This window comes from Salmo trutta, chromosome 13 (genome assembly GCF_901001165.1).
Source record: "Salmo trutta chromosome 13, fSalTru1.1, whole genome shotgun sequence".
NCBI lineage: Eukaryota > Metazoa > Chordata > Actinopteri > Salmoniformes > Salmonidae > Salmo > Salmo trutta.
The window spans coordinates 47,387,080-47,406,301 of NC_042969.1; the positions used below are offsets into that span (position 1 = coordinate 47,387,080).

The window sequence follows — 19,222 nt, forward strand, 5'->3', positions numbered from 1 at the left end:
TCCTATATATGGGTAATTGTTTGGTTTAGTGTTTGTGGGAGATTGTTTCTTGTTTTGCGTGTGTGAGCATGACAAGACTGTTTTGTTGATCGTTCGGTGTTATTTTGGTGTTTTCTTGGTTAAAATAAAATACAAGATGAGCATCCACATTCCTGCTGCGTTTTGGTCCTCCATTCCCGACGACAACCGTTACAATATAACCAGATAACAACGGCCCTGAAATCTTTATCCACATAATTTACACATGGTCAGTCAATAAAAAAGCATGTTTTTCTGAGATATAATTGAGTGCTGATGCTCATCTGGTAGTCTCAGAGAGCCAACATCAGTCACCTCAGACTCTACCATAATAACACATTTGGTTGTATGCTGTGGCCTAGGCTACATGGGAAGGGGTTGGCTAACTTGGCAACAAACAGCAGAGGTATGTTAAACCTGGAAACCCTAATTACCTCTATAGTGAACAGTTTTCAGTTAGTGTTTTGACTTCCACTATCAGAAACGGAAATGTCCAGGGCCTGCGTTCATAAAGCGTCTTAGGGCAAGAGTGCTGATCTAGGATCGGTGAAAAAAGGCTCAGATTTAATTGCTATTGAGGAGAGTTGATCACAGTGAGTTCATGGGCTCAGAGGAGTGTGCAAAGCATTGGCCCCTAACAGGAAGCCAGAAAAGAGGAAAGGGAACAGCTGTTATTTCAACACTAGATTTCCTGTCCCAGTTCCTTCTCGTTTGTTTTTCAGGCACTTCCACTCATTTCCCTTTTCTCTCTAGGAAAATGTAAATAAGTATATTTCAAAATTTTTTATGGTGAAAAGGATTGTAGAAATTATTTGACGAAATTATGCATAGGCCTAATGAAGAATATGAAGAAAAATGTAGAGGCTTAAAAAGGCTTAAAACAGAGTAGTCACATTATACACATGACATGCAGCAAATAGAACTCTCATCTCTCAACTAATAATATTAGTTACACATAATGTAGTCCGCTCTCTCCACTGGCTTCCAGTTGAAGCTCGCATCCGCTACAAGACCATGGTGCTTGCCTACGGAGCTGTGAGGGGAACGGCACCTCCATACCTTCAGGCTCTGATCAGGCCCTACACCCAAACAAGGGCACTGCGTTCATCCACCTCTGGCCTGCTGGCCCCCCTACCTCTGAGGAAGCACGGTTCCCGCTCAGCCCAGTCCAAACTGTTCGCTACTCTGGCACCCCAATGGTGGAACAAGCTCCCTCACGACGCCAGGACAGCGGAGTCAATCACCACCTTCCGGAGACACCTGAAACCCCACCTCTTTAAGGAATACCTGGGATAGGATAAAGTAATCCTTCTAACCCCCCCCCCCCCTAAAAGATTTAGATGCACTATTGTAAAGTGGTTGTTCCACTGGATATCATAAGGTGAATGCACCAATTTGTAAGTCGCTCTGGATAAGAGCGTCTGCTAATGACTTAAATGTAAATGTAAATGTAGTCAGAACATCATTTTATGCAATATCGTCAACGAGCGATTATGCCCAAGCAGAATCAGGAAAGAATGAACACAATCTTCTATGAACGAAGAGGTAGCACGTTTTCTCATACCATAAACAGCATTGTCGGTGTCCTGGAAAAACCTATTTAAGGTTTTTCCAGGAAGCAGACAACATGTAAACAGAAAAGACTAGCCTATTTGGCCCAGCACACACAGTAGTAGTCAGCCACAAGTAAATCAGCCACAAGACCGAGACTCATTGGCCTCTCTTCTATCAGTCATCAGCAGATGGTAAACCCTGTAACACATGTTTTCTGGGAGCAAATGAAGAGCTCAGACAAGCTGGGCTGTGTTCCACAAAAAAACACAGGCATTTTATGTGAGGCACTTTTGTGCTGTCTGGCTGGCTCTGGGCCAGAGGTTCACTACTCGTCTTCCTGGAATGTAACGCTCTATCATGTCCCTTTATTAGTGACACAAGTCTTGGCCCCATGAGAGGGTCGTAACCTGAGTGAGGCCAGGGTAGTGTTACTCAAGTCATGCAATGTCATGTACTGTCTCTCTGTGAGGGGCTCCACATCTGCTGTAAATCAGGAATGGACTAGGCCCTTTTGATTTCAAGCCATCAGTATGTTATATAGTATGTTATATAATAAGCAATCAGGCATGGTGGGGTGTGGTATATGACCAATATACCACGGCTAAGGGCTGTTCTTACGCATGACGCATCGCGGAATGCCTGGACACAGTCCTTAGCCTTGGTATATTGGTCATATACCACAAACCCCAGAGGAGCCATATTGCTATTATAAACTGCTTACCAATGTAATTAGAGCAGTAAAAATACACGTTTTGTCATATCTCTGGTGTACAGTCTGATATACCACGGCTGTCAGCCAATCAGCATTCAGGGCTCGAACAACCCAGTTTAAAATACTAAATAGGGTCTTACTGAAAGGTAATAAAAGTCTATGATTTGGAACAGGCATTTTATTTATTTTTTATAATCAGATTTGAATTTTCGGGTATTTCCAAATGATAAGAGGAACATCCACTGAGTGCACAAAACATTAGGAACACTTTCCTAATATTGAGTTGCACCCCGTTTGCCCTCAGAACAGCCTCAATTCGTCGGGGCATGGACTCTATAAGGTGTCGAAAGCATTCCACAGGGATGCTGGCCCATGTTGACTCCAATGCTTCCCACAGTTGGGTGTCAAGTTGGGTGGATGTCATTTGGGTGGTGGACCATTCTTGATACACAAGGGAAACTGTTTGAGTATGAAAAACCCAGCTGCGTTGCAGTTCTTGCACCTGACACCTACTGACATACCCTGTTCAAAGGCACTTCAGTCTTTTATCTTGTCCGTTCACCATCTGAATGGCACACATACACAATCCAAGTCTCAATTGTCTCAAGGCTTAAAAATCCTCATTTAACCTGTCTCATCCCCTTCATCTACAGTGATTGAAATGGATTTAACCAGTGACATCAATAAGGGATCATAGCTTTCAACTGGATTCACCTGGTCAGTCTATGTCATGGAAAGAGCAGGTGGTCCTAATCTTTTGTATACTTTGGTCCACAATCACTGTTAACCACCCAAACTTGGCCAGCAGATGACAGCAAAAGACTACTTCTCTCACCGGCAATCTTTTTTAACTCATCACCATATGTTGACCGTCATTGCATTGTCTTATCCAAGCAACGGCAGTGACCAATAATCACACTATTTCTACTTTCACACTAGTTCTACTCCAACATCTCTAACACACAAGTTCCGTCTCAAAGACACAACATGAAGCCATAACTAGACAATGGCCCTTGTATGGCCATAGAACAGGGAAATGGTCAAACAGGGAAATGGTTCTAATCATTTTTCCACCATTCATTTTTCCCATAGGGGATTTTAGAAACACTTAAAATAAGGGCTATGTTTTGTCTAGGTTTACCCTGGCGTGACATTTTGATAACCATGTTAATCTCTCTTGGACAAGGTGACTTTTATCAAAATATTCAGCTCTATTTACGCTCAGATTTGAAAATGCTAATTAACATGAAAGTACACATCATGTAAAACTACAAATCCCTGCAAGCTTCTGCATGTCATCTCTAGCTGAAACCTTTTATAACAGATAAAACTTGTGCAAGACAGATCACAGAATTGTCCATGTGATTAAAGAAATGTAGTCAATTTATTCATTACTACATTTATCTAAAATTAGATTCTTACCTTTGCCTCGATTCGGCAGTCTCGTCCAGATCATCATGGCATTTGTAGTTCTTTATGATAGCCACATTAGCAGCTAATTAGCGTTTCATTTTTGGGGTGTAAATACAGGTGAATATATTGATATATGTTGATATATTGATCCCCTTAAAATAGATTTATACGGTTATGAAAACCTCACGCCAGGGTAAACCTACACATTGTAAGTGATTCTAAAATCACACATGGGAAAAATGAATGGTGGAAAAACGATTGGAACCATTTCCCTGTTTGACCTCTAGGTTTTATGGGTATTATGACTCATATTGTGGTACTCTATAGTATGTCCACCTTGCAAGCTGACATGATGAGAAAGGAGAGATAAGCTAGTTCTGTGATGCAGTGGCTGTCCACAGAGATTCACAGGTAGTATTATGACTCCTTGATCTATCCACTATTCCCTTCCAAAGTGTACAGTATCATTCTCTTACCCATTCCCAGTATCTCTTCTTTTCCAAATCAAATATAATTGCCCTTGGTTATTGCTATGACTGTGATCGAATTTCTGCCACCATTGTTGAGCCCTGAGAATGAATACTGTAAAAAGCACAATGACGATTACTATGTTGGAATATGTTATGACTACAGTATAATCCTGGCTGACATGTCTTGACATTATTACACTTGTCATGTTGTTTTCTGGCTCATTTTCAGTGGTGAAGTTTACAGTTCATGCAGGATTTAACTTTGTGAAATTTGAGGGTTTCTGTATTGGTGACTGAATGAATGAAAACCTTTATTAGAAAGACTGAATGGAGAACGATTCCACATTAACAGCTATTATTAACCCATTCATCTTACATATGAGTTAATTGTTCTAAAATCCCCTGTGTCCCCCTCTCAAACCAGAAATAATATAACAAAATATATATGCTTAATTGTTTAACTAACAAAGGGTCTGGCAAAACACTGTTGAGGGTAGTGCACCACGTGATGCAGTCCACACCATGTATCATTCACATTATCAGCCTACATTAGGCTGAGAGTTTGGAGCTTCACCAACCACACTGGGCTCCATACCACCCTCCTTAATTCCTACCGCCTAGGCTGGTTTTGGTTACCCTCCCTACTTCCATCCCCAGGACAGGCCTGGGACACTCCTGCCCCCCATGGCAGCCCCAACCCTGCAACAGGAACCACACCAAGACCTCCTGTGCTCACCCAGAATTGAGCAGTGGCAGTGACTCTGGTCCCATGCAGCAGCTACACTCCTTTGGCGGGAGCTTCAACTGGGTGGACTGAGCTCTGCCAACACTGCTCTTCCAGTTCACGCCCCCAGCCCCTGCATCCAGCTACTTCAGGGAGATTCTTCAAAGTAGCCACCCTTTGCCTTGATGACAGCTTTGCACATTCTTGGCATTCTCTCAACCAGCTTCATGAGGTAGTCACCTGGAATGCTTCAACTAACAGGTGTGTCTTGTTAAAATTTTATTTGTGGAATTTCTTTCCTTCTTAATGTGTTTGAGCCAATCAGTTGTGCTGTGACAAGGTATCGGTGGAATACAGAAGATAGCCCTATTTAGTAAAAGACCAAGTCCATATGGCAAGAATTATGGTCCATATTATGGCAATAACAGCTCAAATAAGCAAAGAGAAAGGACAGTCCATCATTACTTTAAGACGTGAAGGTCAGTCAATCTGGAAAATGTCAAGAACTTTGAAAGTTTCTTGAGGTGCAATCGCAAAAACAATCAAGCGCTATGATGAAACTGGCTCTCATGAGGGCCGCCACAGGAAAGGAAGACCCAGAGTTCATTAGAGTTACCTGCCTCAGAAATTGCAGCCCAAATAAATGCATCACAGAGTTCAAGTAACAGACACATCTCAACATCAACTATTCAGAGCAGACTGTGTGAATCAGGCCTTCATGGTCGAATTGCTGCACAGAAACCACTCCTAAAGGACACCAAAAAGAAGAAGAGACTTGCTTGGGCCAAGAAACACGAGCAATGAACTTTCGGTTCCAACCACTGTGTCTTTGTGAGACGCTAAGTAGGTGAACGGATGATCTCTGCATGTGTGATTCCCACCGTGAAGCATGGAGGAGGAGGTGTGATGGTGTGGATGTGCTTTGCTGGTCAGTGATTTATTTAGAATCCAAGGCACACTTAACCAGCATGGCTACCACAGCATTCTGCAGTGATACGCCATCCCATCTGATTTGCGCTTAGTGGGACTATCATTTGTTTTTCAACAGAACAATTACCCAACACACCTCCAGGAGGTGTAAGGGCTATTTGACCAAGAAGGAGAGTGATGGAGTGCTGCATCAGATGAGCTGACCTCAACCCAATTGAGATGGTTTGGGATGAGTTGGACCGCAGAGCGAAGGAAAAGCAGCCAACAAGTGCTCAGCATATGTCGTAACTCCTTCAAGACTGTTGGAAAAGAATTCCAGGTGAAGTTGTTTGAGAGAATGCCAAGAGTGTGCAAAGCTGACATCAAGGCAAAGGGTGGCTACTTTGAAGAATCTAATATCTAAAATATATTTTGATTTGTTTAACACTTTTTTGGTTACTACATGATTCCATATGTGATATTTCATTTCTGTAATGTAGAAAATAGTAAAAATAAAGAAAAACCCTTGAATGAGTAGGTGTGTCCAAACTTTTGACTGGTACTGTAACTGCAGATGACCCTATGCCTCTTATCTCTTTTGAGAATAAACTTAATACCCCCTCTGACTTTAAATATTGTAGAGGGCTTAGGCTAATGCACTTAAATGTGAAAATTATGACATTATTGACATTTGGGTACAGAAATCATGTCCTGACATTCTGGTTCTCTCAGAAACATGGTTAAATGGTTCTGTCTCTGACAAAGACATCAAAGTAAATTATTAGAATGTATTTAGATGTGACAGATTACAGAAAGGGGGAGGAGTGGCCATATATTTAAAATCTTATTTCATGACGTGCCAATCTTTAAATTTTTTTGTTCCCAAGACGTTTGAGCTCCTGGTTGTAGATGTGTCCATAAACTAGAATACACATTTATTTGTTGCTGGGATTTACCACCTCCCTGCTGCCATGGTGGAAGCTATTGGTGATATATCTGAGTGTTTAACACCTTTTCTGTCCTCAGAGTTGGTCATTTTAGGGAATTTGGATTGGCTATCTCTGGCCTCAGATCAATTTAAGAGTATATGCATTGATTTTAATCTGACTCAAATGATCTAAAAACCCACATGGGTAAATGTGAAAAACCCTGTTAACTCACATCAATATTTGTTTAGTGGAGTATTTGCATATGATTTCAGTGATCATTGTCCCATAGTATGTATTAGAGAAACAGCTAAATACTAATCCTTGTTTAATTACGAAGATGCATTTTAAAAAGTTTTCTGATCAAGGGTTTTTACATGACATGCTCTACTCTGATTTAGCCACTGTCTCATTTATTCCTGACCCTGAGTTGGTTCCCCAAAATGTATCCTCCATATTTATTCATCTGGCAGATAAACACGCCCCTTTTAAACAATTTAGAGTCAAAGATAGATTGAACACTTTGATTTCTTCAGAATTATCTGAGCTAATTCAGAGGAGAACTCAGCCCTATGCCAAAGCAAGGAAAACTGACTCAAATAAAAGAAAATAAAATTGTATTGGTCACATAAAGCAAAATGCTTGTGCTTCTAGTTCCAACAGTGCAGTAATATCTAACAAATAATCAAACAATTCCACAACAACTACCTAATACACACAAATCAAAAGGGATGGAATAAGAATATGTACATATAAATATATGGATGAGCGATGACCGAGCAGCATAGGCAAGATCCAATAGATGGTATAAAATACAGTATGTACATATGAGATGAGTAATGTAAAATATGTAAATATTGTTAAAGTGGCATTATTAAAGTGACTAGTGATCCATTTATTAAAGTGGGCAATGATTTCGAGTCTGTATGTAGGAAGCAGCCTCTCTGTGTTAGTGATGGCTGTTTAACAGTCTGATGGCCTTGAGATAGAAGCTCTTTTTCAGTCTCTCGGTCCCAGCTTTGATGCACCTGTGCTGACCTCGCTTTCTGGATGGTAGCGGAGTGAACAGGCAGTGGCTCGGGTGGTTGTTGTCCTTGATGATCTTTTTGGCTTTCCTGTGACATCGGGTGCTGTAGGTGTCCTGGAGGGCAGGTAGTTTGCCCCCGGTGATGTGTTGTGCAGACCACACCACACTCTGGAGAGCCTTGTGGTTGAGGGCGGTGCAGTTGCCGTACCAGGCGATGATGCAGCCCGGTAGGATGCTCTCCATTGTGCATCTGTAAAAGTTTGGGAGGGTTTAAGGTGACAATCCAAATTGATTTAGCCTCCTGAGGTTGAAGAGGTGCTGTTGTGCCTTCTTCACCAAGCTGTCTGTGTGGGTGGACCATTTCAGTTTGTCTGTGAAGTGTACGCCGAGGAACTTAAAACTTTACACCTTCTCCACTCCTGTCCCGTCGATGTGGATAGGGGGGTGCTCCCTCTGCTGTTTCCTGAAGTCCACGATCATCTCCTTTGTTTTGTTGACGTTGAGTGAGAGGTTTATTTCCTGGCATCACACTCCGAGTGCCCTCACCTCCTCCCTGTAGACTGTCTCGTCGTTGTTGGTAATCAAGCCCACTACTGTTGTGTCATCTGCAAACTTGATAATTGAGTTGGAGGCGTGCATGGCCACGCAGTCATGGGTGAACAGGGAGTACAGGAGGGGGCTGAGCACACACCCTTGTGGGGCCCCAGTGTTGAAAATCAGCGAAGTGGAGTTTTCTACCTTTACCACCTGGGGGCGGACCATCAGAAAATTCTCTGGCAACAGTTCTGGTGGACATTCCTGCAGTCAGCATGCCAATTGCACTCTGTTTGGACTTGCAATGTTTCAGACAATTGAGAAACACATGTACGGTATCTTGATTAAGAAAGCTAAATCAAGCTCTCGGACTCTGCTGGTGATCCTTCTAAATTTTGGAAAACAGTAAATGCACTGAAGTATAGGCAGGCTTTTTATACTGAACAAAAATACAAACGCAACATGTAAAGTGATTCATTCTCAGCTAAGAACTTTCTTATCTATGTATTCTAAATGTACATCAGGCAGGTTTTAGACCAGGTCATAGCACTATCTCGGCTGTATCCCTAGTTCTAATGATGTGGTTAACTTTGACCTGTCTAAGGCTTTCGATACCGTTGATCACTCATTGCTAATTCAGAGGCTTTCTTCAATTGGCATAGACCAGGCTGCATGTAACTGGTTTAAAAATGACTTGACAGATAGAATTCAATGTCTGTAAAACATTGTGACCCACGCTTGTATGCCGATAATACTGTTGTGTATTCTATTGCCCTCACGGTTGATCAAGCTCTATCTGAACTACAGTATGAATTCATTGTATTACAGAAAAACTTTATTGACCTGAAATAAGTACTGAATGCAGGTAAAACTAAGTATACAGTGCCTTCGGAAAGTATTCAGACCCCTTGACTTTTTCCAAATGTTGTTAAGTTACAGCCCTATTCTAAAATGGATTAAATAAAAATAAATCCTCAGCAGTGCATGTCAGAGCAAATATCAAGCCATGAGGTTGAAGGAATTGTCTGTAGAACTCCGAGACTGGATTGTGTCGAGGCATAGATCTGGGGAAGAGTACCAAATAATTTCTGTTGCATTGAAGGTCCCCAAGAACACAGTGGCGTCCATTATTCTTAAATGGAAGAAGTTTGGAAACACCAAGACTCTTCCTAGAGCTGGCCGCCTGGACAAACTGAGCAATCGGGGGAGAAGGGCCTTGGTTAGGGAGGTGACCAAGAACCCAATGGTCACTCTGACAGAGCTCCAGAGCTTCTCTGTGGAGATGGGAGAACCTTCCAGAAGGACAACCATCTCTGCAGCACTCTACCAATCAGGCCTTTATGGTAGAGTGACCAGACGGAAGCCACTCCTCAGTAAAAGGCACATGACAGCCCGCTTGGAGTTTGCCAAAAGGCACCTAAAGACTCTCAGACCATGAGAAACAAGATTCTCTGGTCTGATGAAACCAAGATTGAACTATTTGGCGTGAATGCCAAGTATCACTTCTGGAGGAAACCTGGCACCATCCCTACGGTGAAGCATGGTGGTGGCAGCATCATGCTGTGGGGATGTTTTTCAGCGGCAATGACTGGGAACGGAGCAAAGTACAGAGAGATCCTTGATGAAAACCTGCTCTAGAGCGCTCAGGTCCTCAGACTGTGGTGAAGGTTCATCTTCCAACAGGACAACGACCCCAAGCACACAGCCAAGACAACACAGGGGTGGCTTTGGGACAAGTCTCTGAATGTCCTTGAGTGGCCCAGCCAGAGCCCAGACTTTAACCCGATCGAACATCTCTGGAGAGACCTGAAAATAGCTATGCAGAAAGGCTCCCCATCCAACCTGACAGAGTTTGAGAGGATCTGCAGATAAGAATGGGAGAAACTCCCCAAATGCAGGTGTGCCAAGCTTGTAGCGTCATAGCCAAGAAGACTCGAGGCTGTAATCGCTGCCAAATGTGCTTCAACAAAGTACAGAGTAAAGGGTCTTAATCCTTATGTAAATGTGATATTTCAGTTGTTTATTTTGAATAAATTAGCAAAAAGGTCTAAAATCCTGTTTTTGCTTTGTCAATCTAATTGTGTGTAGATTGATGAGGAAAATAAACTATTTAATCAAAGAATAAGGCTGTAACTTATCAAAATGTGGAAAAAGTCAAGAGATCTAAATACATACTGAAGGCACTGTATGTTGTTCTCTAGAGCGCATAAAAAGAAGTCTGATGATTTAACCATACAGTATGTAATTTCGATGGTCTCCAAATTGATCGTGTCGTGCTTACAAATATCTGGGCATCTGGATAGATGAAAAGCCATCTTGTAAAAAGCATATTGATGAGTAAGTTAAGAAGCTGAGAATTAAAATGGGCTTCTTCTATATCAACAGGTCCTGCCTCTCGCTAAATAGTAGAAAACAGATTATTCAGTCGACACTCCTATCAGTCCTAGACTATGGCGACATCATCTATATGAATGCAGCTACCACTTAATTAAATATGTTAGATGCAGTTTATTTTTATTTAACTAGGTAAGCCAGTTAACAACAATTTTCATTGAGGGCCTAGGAACAGTGGGTTAACTGCCTTGTTCAGGAGCAGAACGAAAGATTTGTACCTTGTCAGCTCAGGGATTCGATATTGCAACCTTTCAGTTAATAATCCAACCCTCTAACCACTAGGCCACCTTGCTGCCCTATCATAGCACAATGGTCTTTTTTACGAGCTACAATTTTTGTACTCTCTACCAGAAAGTTGTTTGGCCAGCTTTGATGTCACGTAAGTTGATACATTGCTTTGTTTTCATTTATAAAGCCCTTTTACCACACCCGGTCTCAGGGATTGCTAACTCTGGAAATTCCTTTGGTCTCTACCGAGTTAGATAAATCCGCTTTTAGTTTTCTTGCACCTTATTCGTGAAACAATCTTCAAAATGTTCTTAAATGTCATGTTCTAGTGCCTCTAGGGCAATTCATGACCGTCATTTTCTTTCTGCTTGCGTTTTGTATTTATATTTTGATGTGAGCATTTTCTGTAATTTATGTAATTCAGGACTCATCTGTAAAATAGACCTTGATCTTGTCACGTCCTGACCATAGTGAGTGTTATTTTCTATGGTAGAATAGGTCAGGGCGTGACAGGGGGTGTTTGTCTGGGTTTTTGTATGTCTATGTTTTGGTTCTAGGTTTGCATTTCTATGTTGGTGGTGTTTGGCATGACCTCCAATTAGAGGCAGCAGGTTGTCATTGTCTCTAATTGGAGGCCCTATTTAAGTTAGGTTTGTCCCACAGGTGTTTGTGGGTGATTGTTTTTCGTGAGATTTATGTTCCTCCAGCGTCACGGTTTGTTGTTTTGTATTTACTTTAAGTGTTAATTGTTGCATTCGGTTTCACTGATTTAAATAAAACATGTGGAACTACGAAAACGCTGCATCTTGGTCCGCTCATTCAAACAGCCGTGACAGGTCTCAGTATGACTCCCTGATAAAATAAACGTGAAAAACCAACAACAAAAAAACATGTAAGGCAAGCAACATGCATTTGATTACTGTGGTATTTCCAGATGTAGAGTATTGCCCTTTCATTCATTTTCAGAATCAATATACATTGATTATCTATTGATTTAAATAATAGTAAACAGCTTAGCTTCAAACTATGCCGTCTTAGTTTGACATGGGTGTAGAGTTTTGCGTAATCTGGAACTCTCCCATTGAGTGAATCCTGCAGCCATTAGGATTATTGGAATCTGATAATATGATTCGACCACATAAGAATGCTCATTGCATCCCGTGTTGAACACTAAACAGTTGTCATTGGAGAGATCTTGGGCAGAGACAAAAAGTGAAGAGACTATCACCGAGCGACGCGTCCGTATAGTATAATAAATCTCTTCTCTCACCAAGCAGCTTTTGGCAAAAACATATCTGGTCTTTTTCATTCTATATTTCACACTGAACAATAGGCCTTGAACAATAGCAGTGATAGCCTATAGTGAAGGCTACTTGCAAAGGAGCTCTTGGAACACAATAGAATAGAGGGCTATTTTTAGTTCTGTGTGTTTCTTACCTTGTGGCGTGGATTATCCGATTTCCAGCATTCATAGTGTTTCCTTCTCAAGACATGAATCCACTCTTCTACATAGGACATACCAAAGACAGCTTTGTCTCTATTGGATATTTTATGTCTCACTTTTAGATGGAAGTTTGATAAGAAATGCAAAAGGAACCCCAGGGATGCCAAACCTGTGAAGCTCTAAGGGCCTGTTTCCTAGACAGAGGTTAAGCCAAGTTCTGGGCTAAAACCCACGCTCAATGGAGAATCATTCTATAGTATTCCGTATAGATTTTTTGTATCATCTCATTGGCTCAGAATTTATATTATTGGATATTCTACACATTATCTCAACCTATCAAAAAATAAAATACTATTAAAAAGGTATATACAGTTGAAGTCGAAGTTTACATACACCTTTAATTCCCTGTCTTAGGATCACCACTTTATTTTAAGAATGTGAAATGTCAGAATAATAGTAGAGAGAATGATTTATTTCAGCTTTTATTTCTTTCATCACATTCCCAGTGGGTCAGAAATGTACATACAGTCAATTAGTATTTGGTAGCATTGCCTTTAAATTGTTTAACTTGGGTCAAACGTTTCAGGTAGCCTTCATCAAGCTTCATCAAGAATTCTGGTCTATTCTTCCTGATAGAGCTGGTGTAACTGAGTCAGGTTTGTAGGCCTTCTTGCTCGCACACGCTTTTTCAGTTCAAGCCACACATTTTCTATAGGATTGAGGTCAGTGCTTTGTGATGGCCACTCCAATACCTTGACTTTGTTGTCCTTAAGCCATTTTGCCACAACTTTGGAAGTATGCTTGGGGTCATTGTCCATTTGGAAGACCAATTTGCGACGAACATTTAACTTCCTGACGATGTCTTGAGATGTTGCTTCAATATATCCACATAATAATCCTTCCTCATGATGCCATCTATTTTGTGAATGGCACGAGTCCCTCCTGCAGCAAAGCACCCCCATAACATGATGCTGCCACCCCCGTGCTTCACGGTTGGGATGGTGTTCTTCGGCTTGCAAGCCTCCCCCTTTTTCCTCCAAACATAACGTTGGTCATTATGGCCAAACATTTCTATTTTTGTTTCATCAGACCAGAGGACATTTCTCCAAAAAGTACAATCTTTGTCCCCATGTGCATTTGCAAACCGTAGTCTGGCTTTTTTATGGCAGTTTTGGAGCAGTGGCTTCTTCCTTGCTGAGCGGCCTTTCAGGTTATGTCGATATAGGTCTCGTTTTACTGTGGATATAGATACTTTTGTACCTGTTTCCTCCAGCATATTCACAAGGTCCTTTGCTGTTGTTCTGGGATTGATTTGCACTTTTCTCACAAAAGTACGTTAATCTCTAGGTGACAGAACGCGTCTCCTTCCTCAGCGGTATGATGGCTGCGTGGTCCCATGGTGTTTATACTTGCGTACTATTGTTTGTACAGATGAACGTGGTACCTTCAGGCGTTTGGAAATTGCTCCCAAGGATGAATCAGACTTGTGGAGGTCTACAATGTTTTTTCTGAGGTCTTGGCTCATTTCTTTTGATTTTCCCATGATGTCAAGCAAAGAGGCACTGAGTTTGAAGGTAGGCCTTGAAATACATCCACAGGTACACCTCCAATTGAGTCAAATGATGTCAATTAGCCTATCAGAAGCTTCTAAAGCCATGACATAATTTTCTGGAATTTTCTGGAATTTTCCATGTAAACTTCTGACCCACTGGAATTGTGATACAGTGAATTATAAGTGAAATAATCTGTCTGTAAACAATTGTTGCAAAAATTACTAATGACATGCAGAAAGTAGATGCCCTAACCAACTTGCCCAAACTATAGTTTGTTAACAAAACATTTGTGGAGTGGTTGAAAAACGAGTTTTAATGACTCCAACCTAAGTGTAGGTAAACTTCCGACTTCAACTGTATATATCTGTAATACATTTTTTCCACAATTAGCAAATCACTGACGAATATTGCATTCAAGTGGGTTCATTATAATGTAAAAAAATCCTGATGCTTAATTAAATGAATCTAACATGATATTTGAAACTGATATGATACAGTGTACAATCTGTCCCTGTAAAGCAACAACGCTCAATCATTTTCAAGATATCCCTTATTTGTTTCCAAGAAATATGAAATATGTCATGTAAGTTAACCTTTGAGATCTATGTGAAACCCCACTGACAGTCCTCTTAGTGGTTGTTTGATGGTTTCGCTTAAAAAAAGCTTGTGTGTGTGTGTGTGTGTTGATGGGAGGGATGTGCGTTTTACTCCCCTGTGATATTAGATGTCAGCGAGGTCTAACACCTGTTTATAAGACACATCCCACCACCACTTGCTCACACAAACACCTCCTCGGGAACCTCACAGGTAGGATAGGATGATTTGAGACTCAGCTCTCCTTGCTTTAGTTTTGAAAGGTCCATTCAACCTTTTGGGGGAAGTTTATCATTTTAGAAATGTTACAGATTTTCTTTAATGGTACATTTAAATGTGCATTTCCTATGTTAGATAACAAATCTCCCAACCATCTCTGCATTATCATCTGCTTTGCACTCTGGTCATGGAAGCTGACTGTGGTTCTTTCTGTTCTGTGAATTTCCTCTGAATATGTCTCTCATCCTCTCTCGCCACAGTAGTTAAGAAACAATAAAATAAAAATTGTGTTAAGTAAAAAATAGATAAGTAAAAAATAGTAAATAGAAAATAAAAGTAACAAATAATTAAACAGAAGCAGTAAAATAACAAGCGAGGCTATATACACGGGGTACCGGTACAGCGTCAATGTGCGGGGGCACCGGTTAGTTCAGGTAATTGAGGTAATATGTACATGTAGGTTGAGGTAAAGTGACTATGCATAGATTATAAACAGAGTAAAAGAGGGGCCTGGGTAGCCCTTTGATTAGCTGTTCAGGATTATTATGCCTTATGCTCTGGTACCGCTTGCCGTGCGGTAGTTGAGAGAACAGTCTATGACTAGGGTGGCTGGAGTCATTGACAATGTTTAGGATCTTCCTCTGACACTGCCTGATATAGATGTCCTGGATGGCAGGAAGCTTGGCCCCAGTGATGTACTGGGCCGTAAGCACTACCCTCTGTAATGCCTTGTGGTCAGAGGCTGAGCAGTTGCCATACCAGGCAGTGATGCAACCAGTGAGGATGCTCTCGATGGTGCAGCTGTAGAACTTTTTTAGGATCTGAGGACCCATGCCAAATCTTTTCAGTCTCCTGAGGGGAATAGGCTTTGTCGTGCACTCTTCATGAATGTCTTAGTGTTTTTGGACCGTAATAGTTTGTTGGTGATGTGGACACCAACTCAACCTTTACCACTACAGCCTCGTCGATGAGTGTGGGGGTGTGCTCGGTCCTCCTTTTCCTGTAGTCCACAATCATCTCCTTTGTTTTGATCACGTAGAGGGAGAGGTTGTTGACCTGGCACCACACGACCAGGTCGCTGACCTCCTCCCTATGGGCTGTCTCATCGTTGTCGGTGATCAGGTCTACCACCGTTGTGTCATCGGCAAACTTGATGATGGTGTTGGAGTCGTGCCTGACCATGTAGTCATGAGTGAACAGGAAGTACAGGAGGGGACTGAGCACGCACCCCTGAGGGGCCCCCGTGTTGAGGATCAGCGTGGCGGATGTGTTGTTCCCTACCCTTACCACCTAGGGCGGCCTGTCAGGAAGTCCAGGATCCAGTTGCAGAAGGAGGTGTTTAGTCCCAGGGTAACATAGCTTATTGATGAGCTTTGAAGGCACTATGGTGTTGAACGCTGAGCTGTAGTCAATGAGTAGCATTCGCACATAGGTGTTCCTTTTGTCCAGGTGGGGATGGGCAGTGTTGAGTGCAATAGAGATTGCATCATCTGTGGATCTGTTGCGGCGGTATGCAAATTGGAGTTTGTCTAGGGTTTCTGTGATAATGGTGTTGATGTGACCCATGACCAGCCTTTCAAAGCACTTCATGGCTACAGACGTGAGTGCTACGGGTCGGTAGTCATTTAGGCAGGTTTTCATCTTGTTCTTGGGCAGAGGGACTATGGTGGTCTGCTTGAAACATGTTGGTATTACAGACTCAGTCAGAGACAGATTGAAAATGTCAGTGAAGACACTTGCCAGTTGGTCAGCGCATGCTTGGTGTACACGTCCTGGTAATCTGTCTGGTCCTGCGGCCTTGTGAATGTTGACCTGTTTAAAGGTCTAACTCACATCGGCTATGGAGAGTGTGATCACACAGTCGTCTGGAACAGCTGGTGCTCTCATGCATGTTTCAGTGTTACTTGCCTCGAAGTGAGCATAGACGTAATTTAGCTCGTCTGGTAGGTTTGTGTCACTGGACAGCTCGTGGCTGTGCTTCCTTTGTAGTCTCTAATAGTTTTCAAGCCCCGCCATATCCAATGAGCGTTGGAGCCGGTGTAGTACGCTTCAATCTTAGTCCTGTATTGACACTTTGCCTGTTTGATGGTTCGTCGGAGGGCATAGCGGGATTTCTTATAAGCTTCCGGGTTAGAGTCTCGCTCCTAGAAAGCGGCAGCTCTACCCTTTAGCACAGTGCGGATGTTGCCTATAATCCATGGCTTCTGGTTGTGGTATGTACGTACAGTCACTGTGGGGACGACGTCATCGATGCACTTATTGATGAAGTCAGTGACTGATGTGGTGTACTCCTCAATATCCTCGGAAGAATTCCGGAACACATTCCATTCTGTGCTAGCAGACCTGTAGCTTAGCATCTGCTTCATCTGACCACTTTCTTATTGGCCGAGTCACTGGTGCTTCCCGCTTTAGTTTTTGCTTGTAAGCAGGAATCAGGAGGATAGAATTATAGTCAGATTTGCCAAATGGTGGGCAAGGGAGAGCTTTGTACGCATCTCTGTGTGTGGAGTAAAGGTGGTCTAGAGTTTTTTCCCCCTCTGGTTGCACATTTAACATGCTGATAGAAATTAGTTAAAACTGATTTGAGTTTCCCTGCATTAAAGTCCCCGGCCACTAGGAGCGCCGCCTCTGCATGAGCATGTTCCTGTTTGCTTATGGCCGTATACAGCTCATTGAGTGCGGTCTTAGTGCCAGCATCGGTCTGTGGTGGTGTATAGGCAGCTACGAAAAATATAGATATAAGCTCTGATGTAAATAGTGTGGTCTACAGCTTATCATGAGATACTCTACCTCAGGCGAGCAAAACCTTGAGACTTCCTTAGATTTCGTGCACCAGCTGTTGTTTACAAATATGCATAGGCATCCTCCACTTGTCTTACTAGAGGCTGCTGTTATATTCTGCCAAAAAAAGCTTAAAACCCACCAGCTGTATGTTAATCATGTTGTCGTTCAGCCACGACTCTGTAAAACATAAGATATTCGTTTTTAATGTCCCGTTGGTAGGATATACATGCTCGTAGTTCGTCTATTTGTTTATCGATTGATTGTAAGTTGGCTAATAGGACCACAGCGATCTCGTCAAGAGGTCAGATCTCTTGGTGTAGTGGCTAACGTGTTGGGTTGACAGTCACTGGACCTGAGTTCCAAGTCCCGGTAGGCGCTAACCCCTAAATTTGCTGCAATACTATACATAGTTCGTATAAGCATAAGAACTTGTCTTTGTCACAGGCTTGCAATAGCAGGAGAAAGAGATCACTGGAGCCTTTTGGATCTGAGTCAGTGGAATCAGCTACTGTTTCTGTGTGGACCACTCTATACTACCAGAGATGGTGAGCCCTGTAGTCATCTGTTAATAATGATTATGTTCAACATCATGTCTGAGATTCTTATATTCAGTAATAATGATCACAGGTAGCAAATCATTCACTGGAGTTTATAGAGTTAATTGCTATTAGTACCACTGCTACTCAAATTCCATTTCAATGAATAATATGATGTTTTCCATTCCTAATGTTTTTCCTACAGAGGAAAGACCTGCTGCGTTGGCATATAGTGAGTTAAATGTTTTTGCTAAATTAAAGTGTCAGATGGTGAATATATCTAGATGGGAGGAAAAACATGACATTTAAAGCACGCCCCAAACTATGCTCTACTTTTCCTCTGTGTGATCCAGGCAGCGGAGGGATACAGTCAGGAGGTGACAGGGTTAACATCACAGGGCTGGTGGTAGGTATCCTCTTTGGCACTGCGGCCATAGCCCTGGTGGTCCTAGGCAGCTGGTTTGTCCTCAAGAAGTTCTACTGGACAGGCCCCATTCCTTTGACTGACAGGTGTCATGGCCAATGACCATCTACCAACCAACCTGTCCACCGCCCAACTGCCCAATCAGACAGGGTGTGTTTCAGATTTATCATGATGTCAATAATTTTGTAGACAAAACAACTAGAACACCTTGAGCGTATCTTAAGAAAATAAGTGGACACTAGTGTCTCATTCTACTTTTGTTTATAGATTAAGTTAATTAATTCCTGATATGCAATATCAATTACATGTTATGAAGGAACATCTGTAAACGCCTGAACCATGCTGATCGCAATATTTCACCTTTCGTTGTCACAGATGTCGTAGTGGAGAGAAGACCAAGGCGCAGCGGGTATGTGGATACTCATATTTTAATTTTAAAAAGAGTAAAGCATCCACCGGACAAAAAACAATACACACGACAGGAACAGTCTTGCAGGCACACAAAACGCAATGCAAGAACAACTACCCACAACCCCAAAGAAAAACACACACTACTATATAGGACTCCCAATCAAAGGCAACTCAACACACCTGCCTTCAATTGGGAGTCCAATCACCAACACAACACTTAACACACAAAAACCTGCCACGTCCTGACCAAAACTAATACAATTGCTCCCTCTGCTGGTCAGGACGTGACATTCGTACTTATTATATAATGTGGACACCTGCTCATTGAACATCTCCTTCCAAAATCAT

General features: G+C 42.1%; 1 long non-coding RNA gene across 1 annotated transcript; it reads left to right on the top strand.

Annotated features, from left to right (window-relative positions):
• Nucleotides 1–11,010: 11,010 nt before the first annotated feature.
• On the top strand, nt 11,011–18,869 carry LOC115204912 (uncharacterized). Its single transcript, XR_003880520.1, has 5 exons — nt 11,011–11,060; nt 17,948–18,048; nt 18,245–18,271; nt 18,393–18,613; nt 18,839–18,869. It is a non-coding gene; the product is annotated as an uncharacterized LOC115204912 (long non-coding RNA).
• Nucleotides 18,870–19,222: the final 353 nt, after the last annotated feature.